A 16,457-nucleotide genomic window follows, 5' to 3' on the forward strand; every position below is an offset into this window, starting at 1 on the left:
CAAGGATATAAGGACTCGAACTCAGATCCGGAACAAGTAAATTTAATAAATATTTATAGAGCTCTCCACTTCAAATACACAAAATATACATTCTTGTCAATACCACATCACACCTAATCATAGGTTTAAATGAAATATTGATTGGCCATTATTAATACTCATTTTTTTTAGAATAAAGCAACATTTCCATTCTCTCTCCCTCTTTTTCTTCCTCTTTCTTCCTCTCCTTCACTCCTTTTTTTTCTTTCCTTCTCTCAAAAAAAGAAAAAAGAAATCAACTTGTAGACCTCTAGATCCAGGTTGGCAATGTCTCTCTCATTGCCTGATTTCCTTCCTTCCCTTCTCTCCCTCCCTCCCTCCCTCCCTTCCTCCTTTCCTCCCTTCCTGCCTTCCTCCCTTCCTACAAAAAAAAAAAAAAGAAAAAAGAAAATGCACATCATAAGTTTCCTCCTGCCTCTTGGTGATACCTCCATCTCCCTGCTCCCCATACCTCTGAGTCCCCAGGCAATCACTGATCTGCTCTCTAACACTGTACATTAGTTGGTGTTCTAGAATTTTATATACATGAACTATAGTATGCATTTTGAGAAAAAAAATATATCATTTTTCACTCAGCATAATTATTTTGAGATTCTTCCATGTGGCATAGAGTCAATAGTTCACTTTTCACATTGATTTGTATTCTGTTATAAGGGCATACCAAAAATCATTTATCCACTCACCTGAACATAAACATTGAAGCTTTTTTCCCCATGTTTCTGCTGTTATAAAGAAAGCTGCCATAAATATTCATCTATAAGTTTGTGTGTACAGATATATGTTTGTTTTCCTTTGAGTAAATACCTAGGAGTGGAATTGCTGCATCATATGGCAGGGATATCATTAGTCTTTTAAGAAACTGTCAGTCACCCTAAAGTGCAATGCGGTAATGGTGGCAACCAAGCCAGAGCTGCTCCATGAAGAGGAAGTGAAGAGGGCTTGCCAGGGCAGTGACGGAGAAGAACAAGAAGGCAGGATCATCTTAATAAAAGGAGGGTATCTTTGCCAGTTTGTAATTTAAAATGCTGAAGCAGAGTCTTTGAAGCAACAAGGAAATGCATGCTATGCCAAGAAAGATTACAACGAAGCTTATAACTATTACACAAAAGGCACAGATATGTGCCCTAAATGCTATAGTAGGAGAGCAGTCACATTGATCATGCTTGGAAGGTTCTGGGAAGCACTTGGAGATGCACAACAGTCAGTGAAATTGGATGACTGTTTCTTTTGGGGACATCTACGAGAGGACAGGGGCCACCTCTCTCCAGGGAATGCCATGGCACCCCATTGTAGTTTTCAGAGAGCCTTAAAACCAGATCACAACAATGCTCATTCACAGCAGGAGTTCGCAAATGCTAATGCAGTCATGGAATAGCAGAAAATCACAGAAACGGGTTTTGAGAAGTGAGCTTTTCAGAAGGTAGTTTTCTGCATGGACTGTGCCCTAGAATTTGCCCCTGTCTGCTATCATTTCAATATCCTCAAAGCAGAATGTTTAGCAATGCTGGGTCATTACTCAGAAGCACAGTCTGTGGTCAGTGACACTTTATGAATGGATTCTACCAGTGCGGATGCTCGGTATGTACACGCCACAAGGTCTTTGCCTTCCTTATGAAGACTGTGTTGATCAGGCCGTTCAGTTTTGTGTTCAGGCTCTCAGAATGACTCCTGACCATAAGAAGCCTTGCCTTGCTTGCAGAAATGCCAGACCACTTAACACAAAGAAAGAAGACTGGAATAAAGCATTTAGGGAAAGACATTACAAACTAGCTGATGAACTGTACCCAGAAACCCCAGGATAGACCCCCGACAACATAAAAACAATTGCCTAACTCTACTGTAACCAGGATACGGTTAATTCCAAGCTTAGGAAACTAGATGACGCAATAGACGGCTGCACAAATGCAGCGAAGCTCACAACACTTATTTAAACGCCTGTTTGAGAAGAGCTCAGTGTTCCATGGACACAGAACAGTATGAAGAAACAGTGCGAGACTATGGAAACGTATGTCAGATGAGGAAAACAAAAGAATGCAAATAGCTCCTAAAAAATGCACAGGTGGAACTGAGGAAAGAGTAAGAGGGAAAATTACTGCAAGGTTCTGGGAGTGGACAAGAATGCCTCTGAGGACAAGATCAAGAAAGCATATTGGAAACAGGCCTTGATGCACCATCCACATCAAGCACTGGTGGGGCCAGTGCTGGGGTCCAGAAGGAGGAGAAGATCAAGGAAGCGGCAAGGTCTTTACCATCCTCTTTGATCCCAAGAAAATGGCTCATTATCACAGTGGATAGGACCTGGATAAGGAGGACATGAAATTGGGTGATTTTGATGCAAACAGTATCTTCAAGGTATTCTTTCACGGTCCTGGGGGCTTCAGCTTTGAAGCATCTGGTCCAAGGAGTTTCTTTCTTCAATTTGGCTAATGAAGGGCAACCACCCAGAATCCAGAAAATGCAGAGTCACTCAGTTTAATCCTGCATGTGGACACAATTCACCTCCTCCCTTCCTCATGTTTCCATGTCCTCAGAACAGTTTTTCTTTCTCAGTTGGATACCCTGTTTCTGTGTGAGCGGGGTGAAGGAAAGAAGCCAGTGCCAAGGATTGCGGGCAGGGGAGGGAGGCCAGGGTGGACAGGGAGCCAGCTTGTCAAGTTTTGTTTTACTGTTTAACTTTGTTTTAAAAGAAAAGAAGAAGAAGAAGAAGAAAATAAATTGTCAAGCTGTTTTTCAAAGTGGTTATACCATTTTATGTTTTCAGCAACAGTGTGTGAGAGTGTATAAGAGCTCTAATTCCTCCACATTCTTGTCAATACTTGCATGGCCTAGCTGTTAACTTTAGTTACCTTAACAGGTGTGTGGTATCACATTGTGGTTTAATTTGCATTTCTCTAATGACTAATGATATTGAACATCCTTTGGAGCTCATTTGCCATCTATATATCTTCTTTGGTGGCATGTCTGTTCCATGGAGTCTTATGTCCACTTTTAAAGTGGGTTGTTAGGGGAGTACTTTGTATAATCTGAACACAAGTCCTTTATCAGAAATGTGCTTTACAGTTAGTTTCTTCCAGTCTGTGGCTTCTCTTTTCATTCTCTTAACTGTCTTTCAAATAGCAGAATGTCTCAAATATCTATTTAATGCTTTATACTTTTGGGGTTATACCAAAGAAATCTCTGCCTAAATTCAGGAAGATTTTTCTCTATATTTTCCTGTACAAGCTACATAATTGTAACATTTATATTTAGATCTTATCCATTTGCATTTGAGTTAATTTTTTTTTTTTTTTGAGACAGAGTCTCACTCTTTTGCCCAGGTTGGAGTACAGTGGCACAGTCTTGGCTCACTGCAACCTTTGTCTCCTGGGTTCAAGCAGTTCTCCTACCTCAGCCTCCCAAGTAGCTGGGATTATAGGTGGCCACCACGCCCAACTAATTTTTGCATTTTTAATAGAGACGGGGTTTCACCACCTTGCCAGGCTGGTGTTGAACTCCTGACCTCAGGTGATCCACCTGCCTTGGCCTCCCAAAGTGCTGGGATTACAGGCATGAGCCACCATGCCCAGCCTGAGTTAATTTTTGTATACAGTGAGACATATACAAAAGTTCATATTTTGCATATGGATATCCAATTATTTCAGCCTAATTTGTTAAAAGATTATCCTTTCTCTTTTGCATCTATGTTGAAAATCAGTTTTCCATATGTTTGTAGATCATTTCCACTAAGAGAGGAATATTTAAATCTCCAACCATAATCTGTCTGCCTCTCTTGTAGTTCTGTCAGTTTTTGCTTAATGTATTTTACTGTTAGGCATATAAATATTTAGATTTGTTTATGACCACCTTATGAATTAACCATTTTATCACTATGAAATAAACTTGAAAAATTTCATATAATATTCTTTGCTGTGAAATCTATCATGTCTGATGGTCATAGTCACTACAACTTTCTTTTATTAAGGTTAGCAAGATGGTCTTTTTGAGAAGATCAGTAAAATTGGTCAATCTTTAGCTAAACTGATTAAGAAATATATAAAGATAGATAGATAGATGATAGATAGATAGATAGATAGATAGATAGATAGATAGATAGATATAGAGAGAGAACATTTATTTACTTAGTTAGCTATTTATTTTTGTGGAGACAGTCTTGCTGTGTCACCCAGGCTGGAATATAGTGGCACAAACTTGGCTCACTGCAACCTCCACCTCCCAGGTTCAAGCAATTATTCTGCCTTGGTCTCCTGAGTAGTTGGAATTACAGGCACATGCCACCATGCCTGGCTAATTTTTGTATTTTAGTAGAGACAGGGTTGGCCAGGCTGGTCTCGAACTCCTGACCTCAGGTGATCTGTCCACTTTGGCCTCCCATAGTGTTGGGATTACAGGTGTGAGCCACCATGCCCAGCCTACAGTTTTTTTTAAATTAGCTTGACATAGTGGCATGTGTCTGTGGTACCAGCTACATGGGAGGTTGAGGTGGGATATTGTTTGAGCTTGGGAGGTGGAGGTTGCAGTGAGCCATGGCCGTGCCACTATACTCCAGCCTGGGTGACAGAGTGAGATCTTATCTCAAAAAAAATTATTGTGGTAAAAGACACTATATAAAATTTTCCATTTTATCCATTTTTAAGTGTACAGTTCAGCAGAGTTAAGTATAATCACATTGTTGTGAAACATTTAATTTACTCCTAATTTTATCCAATGAATTTTTCATCTCATTTCTAAAGTTTTCATCACTTGAGTTTGATTTAGGTCTCTTCTATATCTTCCATGTCTTTACTTAACTTTTGATCATATGAAACACAGTTAAGTGTCTTAATGTCCCTATCTGCTAATTCTAATATCTAGGTTGTTTTCAATTGACTGGCTTTTCTCTTCATTAAGGGTGGTATTTTGCTTCCTTCATGACTGGTAATCTTTTCTTACTTTAAGTTGTGTTTTATTAGATTTGAGATCCTAATGTATGGTAATCCTTGATTGAATGCTGGACACTTTAGATTTTTTCCTTGTTTGGTGCTGGATAGTTTTATATTCCTAAAAAGACTCTGGGTCTCTTCTTGGATGGTAGATTGGAGACATTGTTAGCATGCTCCTTCCCAATGGAAAGACACAATAGCATGTAATGTTTCACACTGTGAACTTTTCTCCAAGAAGCAGAACAGGAACTAAACAGAAAAACTGAAAGAAACCGCAGGCCCTCTGAAAGAAGTGGTGGGTTGCAGCCTACACCATGAGTCAGATGGAAAACTAAGTCTGCAGAATCTGAGGGGAATAAACTGCCTCCAGGTTATACACTTCCACTGGGGAGCCAGTTAGTCCAGGCCATGGGGGAAGGCCATAACCCCACTGAGTGCTGGAATTGATTTAGGGAGTGATGGGGAGTATAAAAGTAGGACCAGCAGTGAGAGGACCCTTGTGTGCACTCCCAGTCTTCAGCACAGACTAAGGGAAGTCATGAAAGAAGCGGTGGGTTGCAGCCTACACTCACCAGGTAGGTTGGGCCTACCTCACAAGGGACCTCCCAGAAGTCTGCCAACTAACTCAAGTGGTGGTTACAGGTTGAGAGAAGCTCCCAGCTGAAATTCGTGATATAATTTCAAGTGGGGACAGATTCCCTTGGCCAGAATTGGGGGCAAGTGGGAAGTATGCTACAGCCACACGTACAGGAACTGGGACTAGGAGCATGGCCTGAAAGCCGCTGTGGCTGTCTCCACAGGGAAGGTTTATGGCCTGGGGCAGTTTTGAGTTTTAAGTGCAGATTGCCTGGAACTTAGCTGGCTGCTACTAGTGTAACACTGCCGGTATGAGAGACTGGACTTTCTTTCTTTCCTTTTTTTTTTTTTTTTTTTTTTTTATGATGGAGACCCTGTCTTCCAGGCTGGAGTGCAGTGGAGTAACCTTGGCTCACTGCAACCTCTGCCTCCTGGGTTCAAGCAATTCTCCTGCTTCAGCTGGGACTACAGGCATGTGCCACCATGCCCAGCTAATTTTTGTATTTTTAGTAGAGATGGGGGTTTCATCATGTTGACCAGGCTGTTCTCAAACTAATGACCTCAAGTGATTTGCCCACCTCAGCCTCCCAAAGTATTGGGATTACAGGTGTGAGCCACTGTACCTGGCCTGCGACCTGCCTTTCTAAGTGTGTGGGAGATGGGTCAGCTTACGGTTGCCTGCTATTCCCCACTGACTGTCAAACTCTTCTGTGCAACATAGGCAGCTGCACTTCTTCCTGGAACATTACCTGAGCAGCGAGAGAACTGGCCCCCAGCCACTACTGGGGTTACTTGCCCTGCATGTGGAGAGCCAGAGCATGGACCTGCCTGACCCAGCCCCCACCTGGCTTTGCTCCACCACCCGCTCTGGCAGCTTAACACGAGGGATACAAACTTTTGGGAGCTCTATGGACCCACCTATTGCCTAAGATTCTAGAATACCTTTCCTGAGTGACATAAGGCAAGTACAAATCCCACCCACTACTACCACAGCTGACACTCTTTTGCAAGCATCACCTGGCTGGAGGCCAACTGATACAGACAATTACGGCATTCTCAGGTAGAATAAGACAGAGCCCAGGAAGGAGAAAATTTGTGTGTTACCTCAGCTATCACCACTGCCTGCAGCACCCTGGCTAACCAGAAGGCTCTGAGTTTGTCCACATTACCAATTCATTATGATTACTACTACATTAGCATTTGAGAAAAAATCAACACACTAAGGCTATTTATAACCAAGGAATCTCACAATCTATGTCACTCCCCTGCCCATCCCCATCAGAGCTGGTGCTGGTGCCTGCTGGGAGACATGAGGACAGATTATATCATTGGATCCCTTGGAGACATGCCCCCACACCAGCCTGGAGTGTGGCAGCCCCACTGGGTGGCTAGACCCAGAGGAGCAACAGCATTCACAGTAGTCTGACTCTCAGGGACCTCTACCTCTGGGGGAAAAGGGAGTGCATCACAAAAAGGAAATACCCTGTGGGACAAAATAATTCAGACAGCAGGCCTTGAGTCCCAGAATTCTCTGCTGGCAAGAAGTTTCTTTCAGAAAGGCACAGGTGCAGCACTGGGCTTAGCGGGGAAGTCTACAGCTTTCCCCTAGTAGTCAGGCAGCCCTGGCACTTGTGAAAGGTCTTGGAGAAGGGTACTTCTTTTCCCCCTAGTCCATCACTGCAGACACATCTGGGTTTTCTCCCATGGGAGCTTAGCATGGGTGCACCTATAGACAGCCTTTCTAGAAAACTTCAGGGTGACTGCATCACTACAGGAAGAGTACCCTCGAGGTTCAGGCTTGCGTGAGAGGTAGAGTTACAACCTTCCTCTACTTGGAACATCAACATTCCTGCAGATGAAAATAGATGTCTGCCTGATTTGAATGTCTGAAACACTGGATCAGGAGAGTGACTGGGAGGCGAAGGGCTTTCCTGCTGGCCCTGCAGTCGAGCTGAGGTGGCTCCTGCTCTTCCCCCGATAAGACCTCAGTGCATTTCACTGAGAGCTACCCCAGCCACCTCTGCCAAAGCTGAAACCTCTACTCACCACTGGGTATTGCATTTACCTACTTGCTTTAGCCATAACCAGTTTCTACCCAGAAACACCTCCTCTACTGGCCTGAAGCCTGAACTATTCAACCCAGTAAATAAAATACTGGAGTAAACAATGAATTTTAAAAGTGCACACCATGGGGGAATGAGAAAGCCTCAAGAGACCTCTGCGCCATTCCAACCTCATGGGAGACAGTAAACTTGCTCACATAAGCACACTGCTGCCACGACCAGCGTCTGAGAAAGCCGTCATACAAAGACTCTCTATAACCAAGAAACAAGAGTCTTTATCCCTAAAGCACCAAGAGCCATATTAGGCTACAGTAAGCTATAAACATTAAAGTCACATTGCTAATGGGGGGAGAAAGAAATTTTTAAAAAGAGTAATGTCAAAAATAAATTCAATAATAATTACAAGAAATAGTCTACCCAAATGAGAAGAAACCAGAAAAATAATTCTGGCAATACGACAAAATGAAGTTCTATAACACTGCCCTCTACCAAAAGATCACACGAGCTCTCCAGCAATGGATCTAAACCAAGGTAAACTCTTTGAAATACTTTTTCAAAAAGTTGACTATTAAGCTACTCAAGGAGATGTAAGAGAAAGGTGAAAATCAACATAAATGATTTTTTTAAATTCAGGATATGAATTTAAAATTTTCCTTTTTTTTTTTTGACAAGTCTCACACTGTTGCTCAGGCTAGAGTGCAGTGGCACAATCTCGGCTCACTGCCACCTCTGCCTCCCAGATTCAAGTGATTCTCCTGCCTCAGCCTCCTGAGTAGCTGGGATTACAGGCATGTGCCATCAAGCCCAGATAATTGTTGTATTTGTACTAGAGATGGCGTTTCACCATGTGGTTGGGCTGGTCTCAAACTCCTGACCTCGTGATCCACCTACCTCAGCCTCCCAAAGCCCTGGGATTACAGACTTAAGCCACTGCACCCAGCCGAATTAAAAAATTTCTAAATACATACTTTAAAGAAAAACCAAATGTGGAAATGAATGACACATTTGGGGAATTACAGAATGTAGTGGAAAGCTTTAACAATAGACTAGACCAAGTAGAAAAAAGAATTTCAGAGCTTCAAGATAAGGTTTTCAAATTAACCCAATCAGACAAAAAAATTTTTTAAAAAAATAATCAAAAGAAATTAACAAAGTCTCTAAGAAATATGGGATTATGTATTGAAAACCTCCCTTATACCATCAATTGTGCTTAATAATGGCCAACCAATATTTCATTTAAACCTGTGAGTAGGTGTGATGTGGTACTGATAAGAGTGCACATCTTGTGTGTTTAAAGTGGAGAGTTCTATAAATGTTTATTAAGTTTACTTGTTCCGGATCTGAGTTCAAGTCCAGGATATCCTTCTTAATTTTCTGTCTAATTGATCTATCTAATATTGTTGTTGAAATCTCCCACTACTACTGGGTGGGAGTCCAAGTCTCTTTACAAGACTTATGTATCCTGTATTGGGTGGGTACACGTCCAGGATCGTCAGCTCTTCTTGTTGTATTGATCCTTTTACCATTATGTCCTCTTTTGATCTTGGTTGCTTTAAAATCCATTCCATCAGAGGTGAGAATTGCAACCTCTTCTTTTTATTTATTTATTTATTTTTGCTCTCCATTTGGTTGACAAATCTTTCTCCATCCTTTTGTTTTGACTCTTTATGTATCCTTGCATGTAAGATGGGTCTGGATGCAGCATACTGATGGGTTTTGGCTGTATCTTTTGATTGGGGGATTTAGTCAATTCAAATTTAAAATTATTGCCATTTGATGTTAGCTGGCTATTTTGCCCATTTGTTGATATAAATTCTTTATTATGTTGATACTCTTTACTTTTTGGTATATTTTTAGAAAGGTTAATACTGGTTGTTCCTTTCTATGTGTAATGCTTCTTTCAGAAGCACTTGTAAAGCAGGCCTGGTGGTAATGAAATCTCTGAGTGTAATGCTTCTTTCAGAAGCACTTGTAAAGCAGGCCTGGTGGTAATGAAATCTCTGAGTACTTGCTTATTCATAAAAGATTTTATTTTTCCTTCAATTGTAAAGCGTAGTTTGGCTGGATGTGAAATTCTGGGTTGAAAGTTCTTTTCTTTAAGAATGTTAAATATTGGCCCCCACTCTCTTCTGGCTTGTAGAGTTTCTGCTGAGAGATCTGCTGTAAGTCTGATAGGCTTCCCTTTGTGGATAACCTGACCTTTCTCTCTAGCTGCCCTTAGTATTTTCTCCTTCATTTCAACCCTGGTGAATCTAACGATTATGTGCCTTGGGGTTGCTCTTCTTGAGGAATATCTTTGTGATGTTCTCTGTATTACCTGGAGTTGAATGTTGTCCTGCCTTGCAAGGTTGGGAAAGTTCTCCTGAATAATATTATGAAGAGTATTTTCCAGCTTGGATTCATTCTCTTTGTCACATTCAGGTACACCTATCAAATGTAGATTAGGTCTTTTCACATAGTCCCATATTTCTTGGAGACTTTGCTCATTCATTTTTATCCTTTTTACTCTATTCTTGTCTTCTCATTTTATTTCATTAAGTTGGTCTTCAACCTCTGATATCCTTTCTTCTGCTAGATCAAGTCGGCTGTTAAAACTTGTGCATACTTCACAAAGTTCTCGTGTTGTATTTTTCAACTCCGTTAATTCACTTATATTCCTCTCTATATTATCTATTCTTGTTAGAATTTCATCAAACCTTTTTTCAAAGTTCTTAGTTTCTTTGCATTGTGTTAGAGCAAGTTCCTTCAACTCCCAGAAGTTTCTTATCATCCACCTTCTGAAGCCTACTTCTGTTAATGGAACACAGTCTTTCTCCATCAGGCCTTATTCCATTGCTGATGAGGAACTGTAATCCCCTGTAGAGGGAGAGGCATTCTGATTTTGGGTGTTCTCAGCCTTTTTAGGCTGATTTCTTCCCTTCATTATAAATTTATCCATCTGTCGTGTTTGTAATTACCGCCTTTCTAATTAGGTTTCTGAGTGGATGTCCAATTTATTGATTCCCAGTGCCAAAATCTGAGCAACCCACTGCACCAGCTAAAACAGTGGTGTTAAGATTGATGGTGCTTTTCTGCACCAAAAACCACCATGCCAAGGGCCAGTAAAACAGCCGCGCTGGCCACAAAAGTTGCAGTGGCAACCTGTGGGGCTCCTCTGCTGGGAATCTCCTGGTCCGTGAGCAACAAAAATTCATCTAAAAGTGTGGCTTCCTCTCATTTTCTGCACTTTCACTGGGAGCCACAATCCCGAGCTGCTAATGATCAGCCATCTTGGATCTCTCCCCCTAATTTTGTATTTTTAGTAGACACGGGGTTTCTCCATGTTGGTCAGGCTAGTGTTGAACTCTCGACCTCAGGTGATCCTCCCACCTTGGCCTCCCAAAATGCTGGGATTACAGGCATGAGCCACCATGCCCAGCCAGAATTTCTAAGACCCCAAAAGCAAATGCAGCAAAAACAAAAATAAATATATGGGACCTAATTAAATGAAAAAGCTTCTGTACAGCAAAATAAATACTCATGAGAGTTACCAGACAACACAGAATAGGAGAAAATATTTGCAAACTATGTATTAAGCAAACGACTAATATCTAAAACCTATGAGGAACTCAAACCAACAATTTTTTTAAAATGCCATCAAAAAGTAGGCAAATGATGTGAATAGACATTTTTTTATGAATAGACATTTCTTAGAAGAAGATATAAAATGGTCAAGAAGCATGAAAAAATGCTCAACATCACAAATCAGTAGAGAAATTCAGATTAAAACCACAATGAGATAGGACATCATCCCTGCAACAATGGCCCTTATTAAAAAGTCAGAAACAATAGATGCTGGCATGGATGTGGGCAAAAGGGAACAATTATAAACTGCTGGTCAGAATATAAATTAGTACAACCTCTATGGAGATTCCTTCCTTCTTCCCTCCCTCCCTTCCTTCCTTCCTTCCCCACTTTCTTTCTCCCTTCCCTTCCCTTCCCTTCCCTTCCCTTCCCTTCCCTTCCCTTCCCTTCCCTTCCCTTCCCTTCCCTTCCCTTCCCTTCCCTTCCCTTCCCTTCCCTTCCCTTCCCTTCCCTTCCCTTCCCTTCCCTTCCCTTCCCTTCCCTTCCCTTCCCTTCCCTTCCCTTCCCTTCCCTTCCCTTCCCTTCCCTTCTTCCCTTCCCTTCCCTTCCCTTCCCTTCCCTTCTTCCCTTCCCTTCCCTTCCCTTCCCTTCCCTTCTTCCCTTCCCTTCCCTTCCCTTCCCTTCCCTTCCCTTCCCTTCCCTTCCCTTCCCTTCTTCCCTTCCCTTCCCTTCCCTTCTTCCCTTCCCTTCCCTTCCCTTCCCTTCCCTTCCCTTCTTCCCTTCCCTTCCCTTCCCTTCCCTTCCCTTCTTCCCTTCCCTTCCCTTCCCTTCCCTTCCCTTCTTCCCTTCCCTTCCCTTCCCTTCCCTTCCCTTCCCTTCTTCCCTTCCCTTCCCTTCCCTTCCCTTCCCTTCCCTTCCCTTCCCTTCCCTTCCCTTCCCTTCCCTTCCCTTCCCTTCCCTTCCCTTCCCTTCCCTTCCCTTCCCTTCCCTTCCCTTCCCTTCCCTTCCCTTCCCTTCCCTTCCCTTCCCTTCCCTTCCCTTCCCTTCCCTTCCCTTCCCTTCCCTTCCCTTCCCTTCCCTTCCCTTCCCTTCCCTTCCCTTCCCTTCCTTCCCTTCCCTCCCTCCCTCCATCCCTCTCTTTCTTCCTGTCTTCCTTCCTTTTTGAGAAAAAGTCTTGCTCTGTTGCCCAGGCTGGAGTGCAGTTGCATGATCTCAACTCACTGCAACTTCCACCTCCCAGGTTCAAGAGATTCTCCTGCCTCGGCCTCTCAAGTAGCTGTGATTACAGGCACCTTCCACCCCATGCGACTAATTTTTTTTTTTTTTGTATTTTTAGTAGAGGTGGGGTTTCACCATGTTGGCCAGTCTGGTCTCGAACTCCTGACCTCGTGATCCACGTGCCTTGGCCTCCCAAAGTGCTGGGATTACAGATGTGAGCCACCGTGCCTGGCCAGATTTCTTAAATAAATCAAAGTTGATCTACCATTCCAGCAATCCTATTACTGTGTATTTACCCAAAGGAAAAGAAGGCATTATATCAAAAAGATACCTTGTATGGTAATACAACAAGGTATGTTTATTGCAGCACAGTTTGCAGTTGCAAAGACATGGAACCAACTAAAGCACCCACTGACTGTGAGTAAATAAAAAAAATGTGGGCTATATACCATGGAATACTACCTAGTGATAAAATGGAATGAAATCATGTCTTTGTTGCAACTGGATAGAGCTGGAGTCCACTATTCTAAGTGAAGTAACTCAGGAATAGAAAACCAGATAATACCATATGTTCTGTCTTATAAGTGAGAGCTAAGTTATGGGTACACAAAGGCAGACAGAGTGGCATAATAGGACTTTGGAGAGTCAGAAGAAGGAAGGCAGGAGTGGGATGAGGAATAAAAAATTACATATTGGGTACAGTGAATAATACTTGGGTGATGGGTACACAAAAATCTCAGACTCTACCACTATGCAATTCATCATATCACAAAAAAACACTTGTACCCCCAAAGCTATTAAAATAAAAATATTAAATAATAATAGCTTCTTGAGCATTTTTCCGGGATGTAGTTAAATTAGTTGAACACAGTCTGATCCTTTCACAGCTTACTTTTAAGATTTGTTAATTGGTATTAGGGCAGGGTTAATTTATTCATCACAACTAAGGCCAGACACTTTACCAAATGCTTTGTCAATTATAAGGGTTTTCAGGTTAACTAGTGGGAGTGGGCGCTATTCCCCATCCTGTGTAAGTACCAACGATTAATATTAGCTCTAATTATTTTGGATGGGTCCTTCCTTGCATCCGTCTTCGGTACTCTGTCCTGTAAACTCTAGCTACCTTGTTTTCTCCAGATTCTCAGCTCCATCTCCTCAACTCAGGGATGCTTTGAAGCTCTTCTTCGGTTCTGTTTTCTGCGCTGTGGCCTGAAGCTGAGGCAACCATTGCACACCTTATTTGTTTCCCATCTGCCAGCAACCAGTGTTTATTGCTGCCTGATACCTAGTAACCCAAAATATGTTGTTTCATCTATTTCGTCCCTTTGTGTTGGTTGTTTCAGGCAAGAGGGTCAATCTGTTCTTATGACTCCATCTTGGCCATAAGCACAAATTTTGGGGGGCTACTTTTTGTCATGGACTTAGATTCATTAGGACTCCATCTGTAGATCATTCTCTATTGTTTTTCCTATTATTGACAAATAATATTTATGAGATGACAGAACAAGATCAAGTTGAGTTTGGATGAAGACTACTATACCACCAAGATCTTTTAGTGACAGAAGTCTAATCAGAAAGTTCAAAGATATCAATCAGTACAATATCATTTTCTCCAGAAAAAAATCAAATTCAGTGCTTAGAAGCTTCCATGAAATCATATCTCAGACCCAGAATACAATTCATCTCTCCATTATAAGGCAGGAATCACAGACAGAAGAGGCGTACAGGGCCCTCAGATATGCACGCCAAAGTCGTTTGGCTCAAGGGTCCTGGTTGGTAGCAGCTGAACCTTGTTGGGTTCTCTAAACTGTGGACAAGCCAGCTTCTCACATTAAAAAAAAAAAAAGGATTATGATATAAACAAATGAACTTCATAACTTACAGACCCAAGAGAATACATTTCAGTTCTGAAACATTAAAGAAAATGACTGCGTAACTTTTATTGTTCAGTGGTTGATCTTGAACTATCAAAAGTGGGGAAAGTCTTTGGATTGATTGGTTTCTTAATGTGGGGATTGACTCTGGTTCTGAATGAAGATGGAAGTGTTTTTGTGAGTGCTTTTCTTTTTCATCTTTTTTTATTTTATTGTTTATTTTTCTGCTTTAAAATTTTTTTATTAGTAGTATTTTGTTTGTTTGTTTTTTAGAGGGAGAGAGAGGGGAGGGGAGGGCTTATGTGAATCCTAAAACATTTGCAGTTGGAATCGGAAGTAGTTCTTCCAGTTCTGAGTTTGGCATGAGGCATGGAGGTGGTTGGTCTGGTTCTAACCTGCTAACACCCAGTATGCCCTATATAATATTAGCTGTTATTACAGATGCAGACAGGTAGAACTAGCATAACCGACTGTAATCTGTGCTCACAGCAAAGCATATGTGGGTAGCATACCCCAAATGCTCACTGCTGTACTCGTCCGAGTTTGATTGACTGTGTGTCACAAGCGTGGTATTTTTCCCCCCTGTGGTTTCTTTTTATGTTGTTTATTTTGTGTTTGGCAAGCATAGTTGATGACAGGGTTTAAGGAAAGTGTAGCAGAGAAACCTCATGCTGGATATTAACATGCAATTTTTACATTAACAGGAGCCTTCAAAGAAAGAGTTGTGGAAATAGGGAGTTAGGGATTGGTGGCAGTCTACTGAGAAGTATAGTCTATTTATTCAGCCCGGGAGGGAAAACTGACCAGAAATGGAATAAATGGGGCTGAGAAAAACATGTTTCCAGAGGTGTGCAATGGGGAGATTTGAGATCAGGTAAGTGAGTGTCAACTTAAAATGCTGTGAAATGCATCTCCATAGGGACCCTGTCATAATGATATCAGCCATAGCCGATGCAATTAAAATTGTCATTTCTAGATGCACACTTCTTCTATGAAACAAGGCACACACAGAAATGTATCTCTTGTCAATACAGTCTACTGCAGGTCTAGGCAGCTTTCCAAGGTGATGCTATCTATATGGTGACTCCATGATATAGCCTGCACCCTCTAGAAAGCATGGACCCCTCAGTTAAAGGTCAGGAAAGGAAAGAGACTGCCTTAACCTTGGAATTGCTGTATATTTCAGTGTATTTCACATTTTAGTGGACATAAACAGTCACATAACCCGCCCAAGTACAAAGGGACTGAGAAGTAGAGCCCTCTGTAAGCAAGCAAAGGAAAAAGACCTGGCTGTTGGAGAACACTAGGTACTCACCTTCTTGCCTCCAGAGTTGGGGCGTATATGGCCTCATGCTTTATCTACCAAACGTGGCTTAGCGAACACTCACTCATCATTTTGGCTTTGGGTCAAATGATAAATCACTTCATATTTACCTCTCTCATTAGACTGTAACCTTGTGCTACTTACTCTGTCTTGCTTCCCAACCCGTAACACATACAGTACCAAGTGTTTAGTTAGACGGGAATTTGTAAATTAACCACTACTTTAGGTAATGACAGAAGGCTTTTGGGAATTTTTTTTTCTAGATCTTGTCAATAACATGTTTTGCTCACTAAAGAAATGTTTAAAAGTTATAGACCAGGTGTGGTGACTCACCCTTGTAATCCTAGCACTTTGAGAGGCTGAGGTGGGTGGATCACTTGAGGTCAGGAGTTCAAGACCAGCCTGGCCAACATGGTGAAACACCATCTCTACTAAGAATACAAAAATTAGCTGGGCATGGTGGCGGGTGCCTGTAACCCTCCCTACTAGAGAGGCTGAGACAGGAGAATTGCTTGAACCCCAAAGGTGGAAGTTGCAGTGAGCTGAGGTCACACCACTGCAATCTAGCCTAGGCGACAAGAGAGAAACTCCATCTCAAAAAACAAAAAAGTTATAGACAGCCTGATTTCACAGGTGGTAGACAAGAAGTTGCAAGACATTTACATGATATGGTATAGGTGCTACAGATTATCAATACCTACTCTAGTTTCTGATATTGGGTTATTGGCTTGTTCATGGCACAAAATTCCGCCAGATAATATTAATTATTAGAAAGATAGATTATTGAAAATAGGCTGGGCACAGTGGCTCATGCCTATAATCCAAGCACTTTGAGGGGCCGAGGTGGGCAGTTCAGGAAGTCGGGAGATCGAGACCATCC

The 16,457-nt window shown here is 41.9% G+C and overlaps 1 pseudogene; it reads left to right on the plus strand.

The window, feature by feature from the left end:
• Positions 1-904: 904 nt before the first annotated feature.
• LOC100389766 (dnaJ homolog subfamily C member 7-like) lies at positions 905-2,632 on the plus strand (annotated as a pseudogene).
• The last annotated feature ends 13,825 nt before the right edge of the window (positions 2,633-16,457 follow it).

This window comes from Callithrix jacchus, chromosome 4 (genome assembly GCF_049354715.1).
Source record: "Callithrix jacchus isolate 240 chromosome 4, calJac240_pri, whole genome shotgun sequence".
Taxonomy (NCBI): Eukaryota; Metazoa; Chordata; class Mammalia; order Primates; family Cebidae; genus Callithrix; species Callithrix jacchus.